The sequence below is a fragment of the Acinonyx jubatus genome, chromosome B1, assembly GCF_027475565.1.
Source record: "Acinonyx jubatus isolate Ajub_Pintada_27869175 chromosome B1, VMU_Ajub_asm_v1.0, whole genome shotgun sequence".
In the NCBI taxonomy this organism is placed as follows: domain Eukaryota; kingdom Metazoa; phylum Chordata; class Mammalia; order Carnivora; family Felidae; genus Acinonyx; species Acinonyx jubatus.
Genome location: NC_069382.1, coordinates 146,026,333 through 146,041,664, shown reverse-complemented (window position 1 = coordinate 146,041,664; position 15,332 = coordinate 146,026,333). Strand labels below are relative to the sequence as shown.

Sequence of the window (15,332 nt, the reverse complement as noted above, 5' to 3'; positions counted from 1 at the left end):
GAGCCTCCCTCAACTTCTGTAGGAAGGCCATTGGTCTCCCCATTTTATGTTTGTAATATAGTGGCTAATTTAGCATAATTTAAGGGCTAAGTCTTAGATTTCTCCCCCCCCCTTTTTTTTTTCCAAACCATCTGTCTCATTAAGAGTCTGATTTAACAAAAGCATTATATCTTTCCAGGACAACTCAAAAACATATGTAATATTCTGAAAAGCCTTTATATACTTACCCAATCAGAAAGTTTACCTAGATCTCCTTTTATCTGTCTTAAACCTTGTAATGTAAAGGGTTCCCCCTCCCCCCACCCTATTTCCTGCCTGTAAGACCTTGGGCATATGGACTGTGACCAAGCAAGATTTTCTTGGTTGTCATAGGGTGCATTAAGTCTATTATGGCCCAACAATAACTCACATATCGATTTTTGCCGTTGAGGGAGGGGCTTAAAGAGCCAAAGTCAAGGTCTATTCCCCTGCCTTTTCCAACAATGCCCACATAAATATGCTTCTGCCATGTGGATATCCATTTTTGGCATACAATGGGCTAAGTTTAGTAAAATGGCTCCCATGTATCTTAGTAAAAGCCCTTTATATTATCCATGCCTCATATGGCAGAGGCATCCATCCCTCTGCTAAACAGAAACAACACAAATGTGGAGGATTTGGAGGCTGGCACCAAGAGTATTGCCATTATTTCCCCATTCTTTGGATCAAAGGAGGAATTTTAATCTTAACCCTGTGTACTTTTAAAATCCATTTATTTTAACCTTAGTCCATCCTGACCACACAAAAAATTTCTTTTTAAAGATTTTCCTTCACGAGCCTTCTACAACTTTTCTTTGCATTTAGATTTTGTCTCAAGCCATTTTTCTCCAAATAGCCCATCTCGTTTAGGACAAAATTACTTTCTTTTACCTTCAAAAAAATATATATTTTCATTTTTTATATCTTTCTTTTACATCTCTTACTTGTCTACATAGAGTTGCTTGTCTTATTTCTACCAGTTTTAACTACATGTGGCAGAATTTTAACTTCTAGAAACCTTGGTACCAGTGAACTAAGTACTGACCAATTGTGAATTCTATGTTACATCAGAACTTTTTTTTTAGATGGCAAACTTATGAATCCATTAAGTAGAAAGCATGCTTTTCAATAGTTCCAAATATCCTTAGTTTTTTTTTTTCTGCAACAAGTCAGAAGCACAAACCTACATCTGGTAATTAGTGCTTTCACCTCTTATCTCATTAGATATCCAATGAATTCAATCTCAATTTATCATGCAAAGCTTTAAAGTTTTAGGTTACCAAAGACTTTGAAAGCTATCTTAACAATTACCCATGAAAACTTTGAGACAGACAAAATTAACCATCACTTTAAGTCATCCTTTTGTTAACAAATTGGAACAGAGATAACATGAGCTTATTTGACCTACAGCAAATCTAGGTAGAATAACTTATTTTTAATGTTGTTAAACATTGTCTATCTCAAACCAACAAACTTAAATGAGCTTAAACACTGAATATGCTTTACTTGAGTCCACTTAAGACAATTTGTTCCCCATGGTTAATTTTTACCTGGAATGTTAGTGGGGAAATCTGTCTTCGGTGGTCTTCACTTCTCAACAGCTAGGGTGGGAAGAGGAGTTGATGGTGCCTGAGGTATTGAGGAGCCAGTTATGCAGGCCTCCCCCTAGGTGGTGCAGAAGCAGGAGGGAGGGAAGGGAAGGCAGAAGAGACAAGGTGCCAGCACAAGGCAGAGAAAGAGAATTCCCAGTTTTAAATCTTGTCAACTCAGACAGAGGAGCAGACTCCAGGTTTCTTTTGTTTTGTTTCTCACCAGTAGAATTAGGCAGTCCATGTCAGTCCGGAGAAGACAGGGAACTTCCCCGAAACAAAAGGAGTTTCGGCAGCTGCTTGGGAATATTTCTTAAAGTCTCCGTTCTGAGGTAGACTAACCAGAGACTGTTGGCTCTAATTATCATAGTCATTGACACAGGAAATGAAGGAGACACAAGTCCCCATACATAGTCACATGGTGACTCCAACCTGCTGCCCAGCGCCCAAAGCCTTAGAGTTGCAGCTTCATTCCTCCTCCCTTGTGGAACTACTAGGGCAAGTCTGGGAGGTGATCAGGCTCCCCTTCTGCCTCGTAGGGGCAGGTCTGACAAAATGAACCCGGGTTCCTACCAGTCTGACGGGTATTCTCTGAACTGGTTCCTGGGCTTCAAGGGTTCCGTTGGCACACACAGGGTCCTGGCTTCCGTGCGCTGGGAGGGCTAGTCTCCTGCGGATCGAGCAGTCCTCTGGTGCCTGGTGAACTCCCTCTCCAGGCGCCCTGAGGTTCGCATCCCTAGTGGCAAAGGAGGTGGAAACGCACCATCTCCAAATCCTGGATGAGAGCCCACAAGTAATGGAGCAGGATTCTCGCACAGAGTGTCATAACACTGAGGCTTTTCTTTCCAGGAAGCAACTTTATTCCTGCCAGCACCACTCAGTTGGGTTCGTACCCGAAGAACTGAGCCCAGAACGCCACGTGGTGTAGTTTTTTTATATCTTTTTTACTTCTTTGTCTCCCATATATGGAAACACACAAACTTGTAGTCTGATTAAGTGATCTCATGTTACAAGGTCTTGAGGGACTTTGTCAAGTAGCAAGGTTGCCTTGAGGGTTTTTTTTTTTTTTTTTCTTTCCTTAGGGAGGGGACCCTACCACAGTAGAGTCTGTATTGTACTATCCAACATATTGTGGCTACTACAGGAGCATTCTCAATGAAATATCTACTCTTATGGAGCCAATGTGGAGTTTGATAAAATAAGAATAGACATACTATATGGAGATAAGTACCAAGAAGAAAAATAGAACATGGTAAAGTGATAAGGAATGAAGAATTAAGTAGTAAGAGAAAAATGATAACTAGAATTCATACATAAAGGACAGATAAATGAGTGGTCACACCTTAAATGTGATAACTTCAAATCTAGTGTCAGCATTCTTATCTACTCTGTAAACACCCTCGATATGTGACTTACACGTATTAGTGTCAACATCACCAGGCTGACAAAGACTTATATATTCTGAACATTTCTATGAATGTCTTGACTGTTTGACAAATTCAAAACGTTTAAATCTGAGGCCATTTCTTTCCTCCTAAATATGTTTTCCCTACTGTGTTATCTAGGCCCTACCTTAACTATAAATCTTTTTAGAAAACTCACACATAACAACATGAGAAAGCTCCTCTCTACTTGCTATAGATGGGATGCTGCCCAATTCATGAATCATTTAACAAATTAGATCTTAAAATTTACTAGGTTGACCTTTGTTTCCTAACCGATTTGGTGGTAGCATTGGGATCAAAGTGAACTTCTTATTTTTAAGTTTTTAGTTTTAGTTTTGTAATTTTTCATGTGTATTTATTTATTTTGAGAGAGAGAAAGAGACAGAACATGAACAGGGGAGGGGCAGACAGAGAGGGAGGGAGAGAATCCAAAGCAGGCTTTGCACTGTTAGCACATAGTCCGATGTAGGGCTCACACCCACGAACCATGAGATCACGACATGAGCGGAAATCAAGAGTCAGATGCTTAACTGACTGAGCCATTCAGGCTCCCCATGGGATCCAGAGTGAACTTCTGATAGCATTTGGGGGGCAACAAGAAACATAGGTATGATGCCCCACAAGCCCTTTGAGTCCACTGTTTTTCTTGTCCTTTCTGAGGGCTCCTGGTAAGTCTTGGTTTTAGCTCCGTTCTTATATTCAAGCTACTGATCTAACTGGATTTCTGACAGGAGGCTCTCACAGAGCAGAACACCAGTTCTTAGCTCTTGGTTCAGTCCACAAATCCATGTTGGAATCCCTTCCCCAGTTCCAGTCCAAGGTCCTTATTTATTAGAGTTTGCTGGTTGAATCCTTTCCCAATTTCCTGTCCAAAGTCTCCTGAAGGGCATATGCTGGTTAAGCCCACATTGGGGTTTGCTTGTGGTATGCACGGGGCCTTCTCTTGACCAGTCCAGAATGACATGTTTTGGTTGCTGCAGGTGTATTAAGGTGCACATGTTTTTTTGTCTTGTTTTATGTAAATAAAAGTTATTGGTAGCATGGATCTTGGAGGCCAAAAAGCTGCAAAACTTAGTGGGCATAGGTTGAGGATTTAAGAGCTGTTAGAGCACTCACTGCCTAACTCAAAGACTCTGTGTTAGGATAAATTTGTCACAGAATGAGTTAGGTTGACACTAGGTCACCAACCAACCTCAAGAAAGTTTCCATGCAGTGAGACACACTGCAAAACACCTCACTAAATCCCAACCCCTTGACAAGTCCCTCTTAAGTATTAGTTTGGCTCCAAGAAACCCAAAACCTAGCTGAAAGAAATGGGATCCTCTGTATATAGAGAATTGAGTGTGCTTCCTTCCAACTCACCTGCTTATTTTATGTCTAAGAACTATAGTTCCAGAATGTTCCAGATGTCTAGCAAGATGGAAAAATGTTGCTAAAGACAATGTGGAAGTAAAGTGGCCATACGTGGATCGTTCCTATCAGATAAGATGATTTAAGAAGCTCACTTGAAAGTAAGGGTTCTCAAACAGAACTGAATACCTCTTTTAATTGGCAAGCAGAAGCCTCCACAAGGCTAAAAAAGTTCAAAACAGTTTCATTAAAAGATTACAAAAGGCTAACAATAAATTAAAGATGTAAGAAGTGCCTGAAACAAAAGATTATATGACTGACTTAACTCCTGCTGCTCCCCCAGTGTGATCCTCTGTCTGAATTGTTTCTCCTGAAGAGACTACATAACTGTAAACAAAAATCTCAGATGATGGCCTTACAGACACCCCTAGATCTGCCTCCAAAGGATGGCTCCTATATGGGCCCCTCCTAGACAGGACAAAACTGAGAGATTTTTCAGGTAAATGGTTACTTTTTTCCTTGAAACAACTAAGGGAAGACTCTGGCAAATACCAGAGCCAATAGAGAGGATCTTTGAAAAACCAGTAGAAGCCTGCCAAAGGTAAAAATTCTTACCAAAATCAGTTCTTCCGAGTCTCTGTAGTGCCCGCTAAAGATTGCAAAATGCAGTGTTACATTGACCCTTCCTTTCGAAATCCAAACCCATTGCTTTTTGAACCTTTTTGTCCCAGGGATAGCCTTGGCCTTCTCACTGGTCTCATTTTGCATAACTGTGCTTGGCTTTCTGCCTGCCTGTTACATGCAAGGTTTTGTTTTGCTTAGCTTTGCTTTTTTCTTATTTTATAAGTGACTCCGGATTTTGAGAAAGTAATATTTTTTTTCATTCTCTTTAGGGACCCATCTGACACCTGATGGAGGTTATTCAATATTGCCAGAAATATTTAAAATTAAAACTATGTACGCAGAGGGAAAGAAGCAAATTGAAGATAATATAATTGGATAGGTGAATCAATCCATAATGTCAATTAAGTTACCACCCAATTCTTCGAGGGATTGAGAAAATCTATCCTTAACTCACAAATCCTTTTGCAAAACAAAAGTCAGCTGTGCAGGCGATTCAGAATTCACCTATTCCTTTACCATTGGAAAACTGTTCCTAAGGCTTCTGTTCCCTGTTCCTAAGGCTTCTGAGTCCCAGCCCCAGGTTTCTAGTCCTCCCTCATCCTGCAGGGACCTTCCATGACCCTCCAGGTACCTCACTTGAGGTTGAGTGTTGCTGCTTTTACTGCTGCACCAATGCCCCTGGCCTACCCCTGACCACCTTTGTATTCTGTTTGCTGAAGGTGGGAGACAACTTGACTTGGTGGCTTGGCTTGACTCACCAGCCTGGGTGTTCCCACCTGCCCCTGTTGCCCAGTTGTGGCTGTAGCCACAGATAAAAACCTTGTTTCCCAGGAAAAAACAAAACAAAACAAAAGCCTTCCCCTTTTTATCTCTAAAGGCTTGTAAAGCATTGGCTTTAAGAAATTAAAGTGCTTCTTGGAAGAATATCAGTTCTTTCTCTGTCTTTTGAAGTTATACCTCTTATTATGCATTTAAAATGTAATGGATGGGTTAAATGGGGAACCAGCATAAAGGAGGGTACTTTTCGGGATGAGCACTGGGTGTCATATGTAAGAGATGAATCACTGGGTTCTACTCCTAAAGCCAAGACTACACTGTACATTAAGTAACTTGAAAATAAAAAAGAAATAAGGTCTACGTGTCTGTGTGTTTGGGTGTATGTCCACTCGTATATGTTGTAAATATGTGACATGTTTCTACCTCTGGATGGTATTGCTAAAACTAATTTCTGAAAGAGTTCTATTTAGTTGGTTTGAAGACAAGTGCTTATAAGGATTTGGTTTTCTAAACCTCTCAGAAAGATAGAAACTAACCTACATGTTTTTTTTAAGTTCACATGGTCTGGGAAAATATTTGATATAAAAGTTAGTTTAATGTTGATGTTTTAATTGAAACAGACATTTCTTTAGACGTTTCAGCATTAGATATAAAACTTTCATTCCACCTGGGTTTACTAGTGAAATAAGTGCATATTGTCTCTTACAAGGTCTGTCAACTACACCAAAAGAATAGACTGGAATAATGGCTGACTTTGTCTAATATTTAATGAAGTTTTTGTAGGTAATTCAAATGTAATTATTAATTTTAAATGTTTATTTTTGAGAAAGGGAGAGAGGGAGACAGAGCGTGAGTGGGGGAGGGGCAGAGAGAGAAGGAGACACAAAATGTCAAGAAGGTTTCAGGCTCTGAGCTGTCAGCAGAGGGTCTGACTCGGGGCTCAAACCCAGGAGCCCTGAGATCATGACCTGAGCTGAAGTCAGACGTTTAACTGACTGAGCCACCCAGGCATAATCTTTTTTAAAAAATTTTTAAATCAAATATAATTACTAATAACAAGTAAATTAAATAGATGTAAACAAAATGTCCCATGAAATATAACTTCCTCTGGAAGATAATTATAAGTCCTTGGAAACTACTTAATATTCTTCACACTGGTAAAAGTCAATGTTAGTCCATGTTAACCTAAACCAAACATTGGCTTTCATGCCTATTAATGAGTTAAAATAATGAAATATTGTACCTAAGGATATGATGTGTCTTAATCACAAAAAAGTTAATATTAAAATCACAATAATCAATACATTATTCCCCTAGAAAGTGATAATATTTTGATATTCAGATTCTTTTTTAAAAGGCGTTTATTCTGAGACAGAGAGTGGAAACAGAGGAGATAGAAAGAGGGAGAGAGAGAGGGAGAGAGACAGTATCCCAAGCTGGCTCCACACTCAATGTGGAGCCCAACATGGGGCTGGAACTCAGCAAACGTGAGATCATGACCTGAGCTGAAATCGAGAGTTGGACGCTTAACCAACTGAGTCACCCAGGTGCCCCGATATTCAACACACCTAAACAGGACAGATTTTATGAACTCCTTTTTAAATGTGTAAAGACTAAACTATTTTAGCAATAGAAATGCTGTATTTGTGGGGCTTTTCAAAGCACAGCATTGGGAATCTGAGGTGTGGCATTTGAGCTGTTTCACAAACCAACCGTATAAACCTGAATTACTTACCTCCTATTTCTGAGCCAAGTTTTACCTGTCTAAAAAATATGGGAAATGCACAAAATGGTCACTCTGGTTTGTTTCACCCCTAACATTCTCCAATTCTAAGTAAAACGAATATTCTCTGGTTACCAACTATATGTTTAAAAAAAAATTTTTTTTTATGTTTTTATTTTAGTTATGAGAGAGACAGAGTCTAGCAGGGGAGGGGCAGAGAGAGAGGGAGACACAGAATCTGAAGCAGGCTCCAGGCTCTCAGCTGTCAGCACAGAGCCTGACGTGGGGCTTGAACTCACAGGCAGTGAGATCATGACCTGAGCTGAATGAAGTTGGAGGCTTAATCTACTGAGCCACCCAGTGCCCCCCAACTATATGTTTTAGGTCATAACAGTAGAAACAAGAAAGGAACATGTTTACCACAACACTCCTCTATTGCTGAAAAATTCTGTTAGGATACTGCTAGTTAAAATGCTGCTTTGCTTTTATCAAACTTCAAAGTGTACATTTATAAAAGCTTCTTATTTATAAAATCTCAAAAATAATACATACAATATTCTGTATTTTTCACATGACTTTTGGCAGTTTATGTCTGTAATAAATTATCCAATTATGTGCCTTTTGACTGTTGTCTTTTGTTTGTTTGCTGTCTACATAGAAATGAGCCCATGTTCTTTTCCCACACACTGTATCCTATAAATGATCTTAGTTTATGTTATCAAGTTTAGTTGGCTAAGATAGCATGGATTAACACCAAGCATAATACATGAAAAATACTAATATTTATGAGCATTTATAGTCATAATTTTCATATTATATATCTCCACTTGACTTAATAATAGCTTTGAAAATGATATATCATTGGAAATTTTCAGAGTTTATGCAACCTGCCCTATAACACAAAACTTCTAAATGGTAATCAGATTTCACATCCTGGAAATTAACTCATCCAACAGTGAAAGCTCTCAGCTTTGTTGCTGAAAAGGCCACTGCTAGAAAAATCTAGAACTTACCAACTATGTAGCTTTGGGCAAGTGAACTTTTTTGAGCAGAGAATATTTCATCTGACCAGATAGCATCCATTTCATAGAATCATAGTCATTGTGTCAATGTCATTGTCATAAGCTCATAAATGAAACTAACTGGAATTTAAATAAAAACTTGAAAGAATATCATAAATGAAATAATGTGTATGAAAATGCATCATGCTATTGGGTGTTCTATGTAAATGATGAATCTCCAAATTTTACTCCTGAAACCAATACTACACTATAGGTTAACTAACTTAAATTTAAATAAAAACTTGGAAGAAAAGAAAAAGAAAAAGAAAATGCAGCACACTGTCGGGCATGTATTTCTAAAAGTGTTATCATATGGTCACCGTTTATACCATCATAATCTCAAAATTCACGCTTTTTAAAATTTTAACACTGTCTCAAACCAGAAAAAAAATACATTCTCTTTCATCTAGAGAACTATTCTCTATCTTTGATTCAGTCCCACAAAAAAGAGATAATGGTCTAAGTTTTTATATTTAATCTCTGCTTTATAATCTCTCTCTTTTTTTAAACGTTTGTTTGTTTGTTTGTTTATTTATTTATTTATTTTTGAGAGCTGGAGCTGGGGAAGAGTAGGGAGAGAGGGAGAGAGAGAACCCCAAGCAGACTCCATGCTATCAGCACAGAACCCTACGTGGAGGTCCAACTCAAACCGTGAGATCATGACCTGAGCTGAAGCCAAGACTCAGATGCTTAACTGGCTGAGCAACTCAGATGCCGCTATAATTTGTCTTAAGCAAGCCATTAGCTTTAAAAATGCTTAACAACTTTAGTATTTAAGTGGAGATAATTGCAATTACCTGTTTCCTCCATCTCATACAGATATTCGCAAGATGAATGTACCCTATTATTTCATATCCTCAGGCAATTCTTTGTACATAGTCAGGAAGTAATGGATGCCATTTGCTACCAGGCACTCTTACTGTCAGGGTCTTTTAACGTAGGTATTTTATGGTAAAGAGTTAATTATATTCTTCGTCTGGCATCCCCAGGGCCTTGTTAAATCCAGAAAACAGCTCTCTAATACCTAGCAATGGAAGAGATTGGTGAGATCACTATCTCAGTTCCTGAAAGTATATACAACTCTGCTTTATAATAGGGCCTTCTTGTTTGTAAGTGTAAATGATATACATGTTAGGAATAGTATAACAAGCATGTATCTTCATTGAAAATAGAATTGTGTATGTCTGTGTTTGAATGTGGGTTGTTTTTTTCTTTAACTTGATTTTGTCTTTCTTTCTTTAAAATGTGGCTTTTCTGTCACCATGGTGCTGTATGATTTCACCTAAAAAGTAGGAGCTTTGGATTTCTCCTGCAGAGAAAAAGGCAATATTTGGCAGAGTTGGTTAGAAGGTTGAGCAAATGTTTCCTGTTTTGTACGATCAAAAGTAGGCAAAGGCAGATGGAAGAAGGTGGGGAAATAAACATTTATGGAGCACCCACAATGGATTGGAGCCAGTTTTCAAAAGGCCCTTTCAAGTGTGATTCTGAATAATTTTTGTAATTTTTTTTGACTATATATATCTTCATCCCATAAAAAATGGGAATTATTTTATGTCTCAGCGCATTGGATACTTGTAAGAATTAAATGAGTAAAGTACTTGGAACAATGCTTGACACAGAGTAAAGATCAATAAAATATTAACCACAAAAAAATTATAATAATAATTTACCTTTCTAGCAATATATGAGATAGATATTATTTACCCCTATTTTCCAGAAAAGGGAACTGAGAGTTGGAGATGTTATGAGAAATTCCCAAAGTCAAACAACATGTACATAACGAAGTGAAGGATCATAACCCCAGGCAGTATTTCTCTGACATCAGCCCTGGTAACATTTTTCTAGATGTATCTCCTTAGGCAAGGAAAATAAATGCAAAAATAAACTATTGGGACAACATCAAAATAAAAAGTGTTTGCTCAATAAAGGAAACCATCAAGAAAACAAAAAGGCAACCTATGGAATGGGAGAAGATATTTGCAAGTGATATATTCAATAAGGGGTTAATATCCAAAATATATAAAGAATTTATATAACTTAATACTTAAAAAACAAACCAACTGATTAAAAAATGGGCAGAGGACCTGAATGCTTTTCCCAGGAGGACATACAGATGGCCAACAGACACATGAAAGGATACTCAACCTCACTAATCATCAGGGAAATGCAAATCAAAACCACAAGAGCTATTACTTCACACCAATTAGAATGGCTAAAGCCAAAATGACAAGAAACAACAAGTGTTGGTGAGGATGTGGAGAAAAAAGAACCTTGTGCACTGCTGGTGCATCCATTGTGGAAAACCATATGGAGTTTCCTCAAAAAATTAAAAATGATCCAATAATTCCACTACTGAGTCTTTTACCAAAGAAAATGAAAACACTAGTTTGAAAAGACATATGCTTATCCCCTCCTATGTTTATTGCAACATTATTTACAACAGCCAAGACATGGAAGCAATCTGTGTCCATCAATAGAAAATGGAATATTTCTAAGCCATAAATAAGGATGAGATTGTGCCATTTGAGACAATATGGATGGACCATACAGTGTTCTATGCTAAGTGAAATATGTCAGAGAAAGACAAATATCATATGATTATACTCAAAAGTGGAATCTAAAATAAAAAAGAAGAAGAAACAACAAAAAGCAGAATCAGATCTATAAATACAGAGAACAAACTGATGGTTGCCAGAGGGGGGAGAGATGCAGGGTTGGGCAAAACAGTGAAGGGGAGGTGAAGATAGAGGCTTCTAGTTATGGAATGAATATATCATGGGAGTAAAAGGCACGGCATAAAGAAAACAGGCAATGACATTTTAATAGAGATGTGATGGGACAGATGGCAGCTACACATGGTGAACATAGCATAATGTGCAAGTTTGTCAAATCACTGAGTTGTACACCTGTGTATAAATTAATGTAACACTGTGGGTCATCTATACTCAAAAAAATAATACACAGATTTATGGATTCTGGACACCATCCTGTTCCTTCTTTGTTTTTTGTTTTTTTTGTTTGTTTGTTTTTCAGTTGAATAATTAATTGTCTTTAATTTAATATGAAAACATTTAAGGATTTTTAAATAACTTTTTAAATGTTTATTTATTTTGAGAGAGAGAGAGAGAGAGAAAGTGAGGGAGAGAGAGAGTGGGGGAGGGGCATAGATAGAGAGGGAGAGAGAGAAGTTTAAGCAGGCTCCATGCTGTCAGCACAGAGCCCGATATGGTGTTCAGTCTCACAAACCAAGAGATCATTACCTGAGCTGAAATCAAGAGTTGGTTGCTTAACCAACTGAGCCACTCAGGCACCCCAAAAACATTTAAGGCTTTGAATTTGTCACTGGTCAGTTTTGGCCAAATCCAAGAGGCTCAAATATTTCCAGTTTTCATTATGTACTAAATAATTTGTATTTAATTATATGATTACTAACCCAATAGATTATTATAAAGAAAATGTATTTGATTCGGCTTTAATTTGCAAATTTAACTTGTCTCATTTTACAATTTTTAATTAGATTCTCTATGTTAATTTGCTGGTTTAGAGAATTCAAACATCATAAATTTTATATTTTACATTTGATTGTGATCAAAATGATCAAAATGATCATTTTGTGGCAAGTTGTATTATCTATTGGTAGTATAAGATATATCTATTGGTATATCTATTAGTGTCCATATTTAGTGTATATATGTGTATGTATAAATCTGTATATATATGTAAATGTGTATATTTATATATGCATATATACAAATGTATTCAATGTCAATATATTTTTGAATCTTCAAAATATTTTAATATCTCTAAGATAGATTACTGTTGTGTAAGATTTACCTCTGCATATCTATTTCTATCAATTTCTCTCAAAACTTTTAACATACACAGTAAATGAGTTTTTCTTCTTATTCTGAAAGTATGCTCTCTGAACTATAAAACTGTGATTGTGTTCATTATGGAATATAATATTTATTAACATAGATTTAGCTAACTCTTGATCTTTTTTGTTTTGAATCTATCTTATTAGACAATAGCACTACTTTTTCTTAGCCTATATTTTTTCTCTGTTTCTCAATTCATCCTTTTAAAAATCCATATGTGTGTGTGTATATGTGTATATATATATATATATATATATATATATATGCACACATATGTTTATTCCCTTTTAATATTTAAACCAATTTGAGCACTTTTGTTAACAAAAGTATTTCATTATTCTCCTTTAAAATATGTTTCTTTCTTTCTTGTCCATCTATAATTTCTATGGGTACTGTAACTTTTAGCACAACCTTCTTTGGAGAATAAGATACAAAATTCAATGTCTTTGAGAAATAATGATATTTATATAGGCTGAAAACATTGACTTCTGCTAACTTGACAAAACTGGAGTTAGATTAAGCCTTAAACCCACATTGACAAAGGCAAAGTGGCCTATAGTGGGATGAATCAGACCTAAAGAAAATTACCTGGGCAATGTCAGATCTCTTATCACCAAACCTTTTCCAAAACAAAGAATTACTCTTTTCTAGGAAAGATTAGTGTTATTCCACTGTTCCTCCTCTCTAAAATCTATTCTCAGGATGTGGTACTATGAGATGCAATGAAATGAATGTACCTGTGTATGTTCTGCCAAAGCGAGCGCTAGATGTGTGCGTTGTGAAGTTTCATAAAGCTTTAATTTTTCCTAGAAGGAGATGACTTTAACTCAGGTGTGCATCTTCAACTGCAACGTCTTAGATTCTGCCCGGACACACACCCTTGAAAGTATTCTTCAAACTTTTAAAGGCTTTGGATAGCTACTTCCTATTGACTTTTGAAATCAGTTCCAAACTCTTTCAAGTTTATTTCTGTCAAGTTTCAGAACACAACAGGAAGTTGTTCTTAGATGCAATGAAGAAGGATACACTTGCCAACATTCCAGAGAAAACAAAGGGTCTAATTGTTGCTGAAAATACCCTCTGCATAGTCTGAGCCATCATGAAACACTAAATGAGTCATGTGGCCCCAAATGAATTTTTTTTTTTACCATATAAAATACCTCTTCTAGTATATCTGGAAATTTAGGTATCATATGATCGTACAGCCTTCAACTATATTATCCCCATTTTCAGTCGGGAATATAGTGATTTTAAAGTTCAGTATAGCTTTATTCATGTTGATAGCTAATAAATCTATTTTAATGGTGTAAAATAAAATATAATTTTGGAACATTTTCAGAACATTGGCTTCTAATTTTCACATCTTGAAGAAAATATTTATATTTTTCTTTTTAAAAAAACGTGATTGTAAACATTTATGCATTGAAAAAACCTGTATTGACTGGTCATGGGCATTAGCCCAAATAAATTAATCTGACTTACTAGAATCATTTTAATTTCAAATATTTAGGTTTAAAATGTATTAAACTCTTTTCATCAGTTGTTAAAATACAATGCTAAATAATCTCATTACTACAATAAACATTTAGTGATATCAAGTGACTCTTCATTTATTAAGGTTTTCTGTACTAATGTGGGGTTTTTAGAATATTGCTTAAATAATAAATCTAAGGTAAAAGTCAAAGGGATATAGACGAGACCATTCTGAAGTAGTTTTTCATTAAAGTGACAGTAGGAGAGTGTGCATGAAAAAATAATCATGTTTCAAAACCTTTAGGAAAGTAATAAATTTGTAGAAACTGAAGAACACATTACTGTAGTGGTTCTCTAATTTAAAGATAAAAAAGATCATATATGCATTGTAGTGAAACACATGCCATATAGTCAAATTATTTTTGAAAAAGGAAATAAAGGCAGTCATCAATGGAAAATGCATTTATCTAACATCTATACAATACAATTCTTTGGTAATTTCAAGAAGTACAAAAAAGCAGACTTGTATCTTTACCTAGATCGGATTTCCATATTCTTACACACACATTTTTAAAGAATTCAACCAAGTAGTTGAGATATTCCTTTGAGATAAATATTCCTTCGAGATAAACAGAAATACTGAGGTGGAAGATTAATAACCTTTAAAATTAGTTTTAGCTTTACAAAGTTAAAATTAGTAGAGCAGACTACCTCTGCAGACAATACCATTTTAAATATGAAAAATAATGCTTTGAATTTATGATAGAAAATCTGGACCTAAGAATCCCCAGATAGTTCCCATTTCACAGCAAAACATCCATACGAGAATTTTCCATTTCTCATTCTCTAATTTTTCAGTTGTTAAATTTAGTTTTACACAAAATATTGACACTTTAAAGAGAGAGTTGATAAATCACTTACCAGATGCTTGTCTTGAGGAACTGGAGGCCCAGAGTTTGTTTCTACAGAAATTGGTTACTGGAAATTTCCCTCTATATATTGTTCAGTCAACCAAGATAATCTGTCTTATGCATTAGGAAGAAAAGATGAAATCTGTAGGGCTATATGAGGTTGATAATTAGCTGTACAAAGTCTATTTATTACCAGTTTAAGTATTAAATGCTTAAGGGAAGTCTTTTTGTTGTTACTTGTGGTGGTAGATAGATGGAAACAAAGAGCCTGTAGAAATCCATGGAATCTGGAATGAACACTATCCAATAATTATGCGTAGTAAATGGAGGCTCTTTAACTTTTGCTTTTGATTTCAGCTATAAAAGCATAACACGGATGCCATTTCATGGCTCCAGTGTTTTTATTAGAAACCCTCACTTAAAGGTGATTTATTTGTACCTCTAGAACTGCATGGGCAAATTAGACCAGCAGGAACATGTTCC

General features: G+C 36.2%; 1 protein-coding gene across 3 annotated transcripts in view; it reads right to left on the bottom strand.

Moving 5' to 3' along the window:
- LOC106977024 (sulfotransferase 1 family member D1-like) overlaps positions 1-15,112 on the bottom strand; it is a 44,991-nt gene extending 29,879 nt beyond the window's left edge. The window contains exon 1 of one of the 3 annotated variants that reach the window (XM_053217275.1): positions 14,860-15,112. The gene's annotated coding sequence lies outside the window, so the exon portion shown is untranslated. Of the gene's footprint in view, positions 1-1,568; positions 2,512-5,017; positions 5,171-14,859 lie in introns of those variants that run through there. The other 2 variants (XM_053217273.1, XM_053217272.1) reach the window with 2 other exon arrangements.
- Between the last annotated feature and the right edge of the window lie 220 nt (positions 15,113-15,332).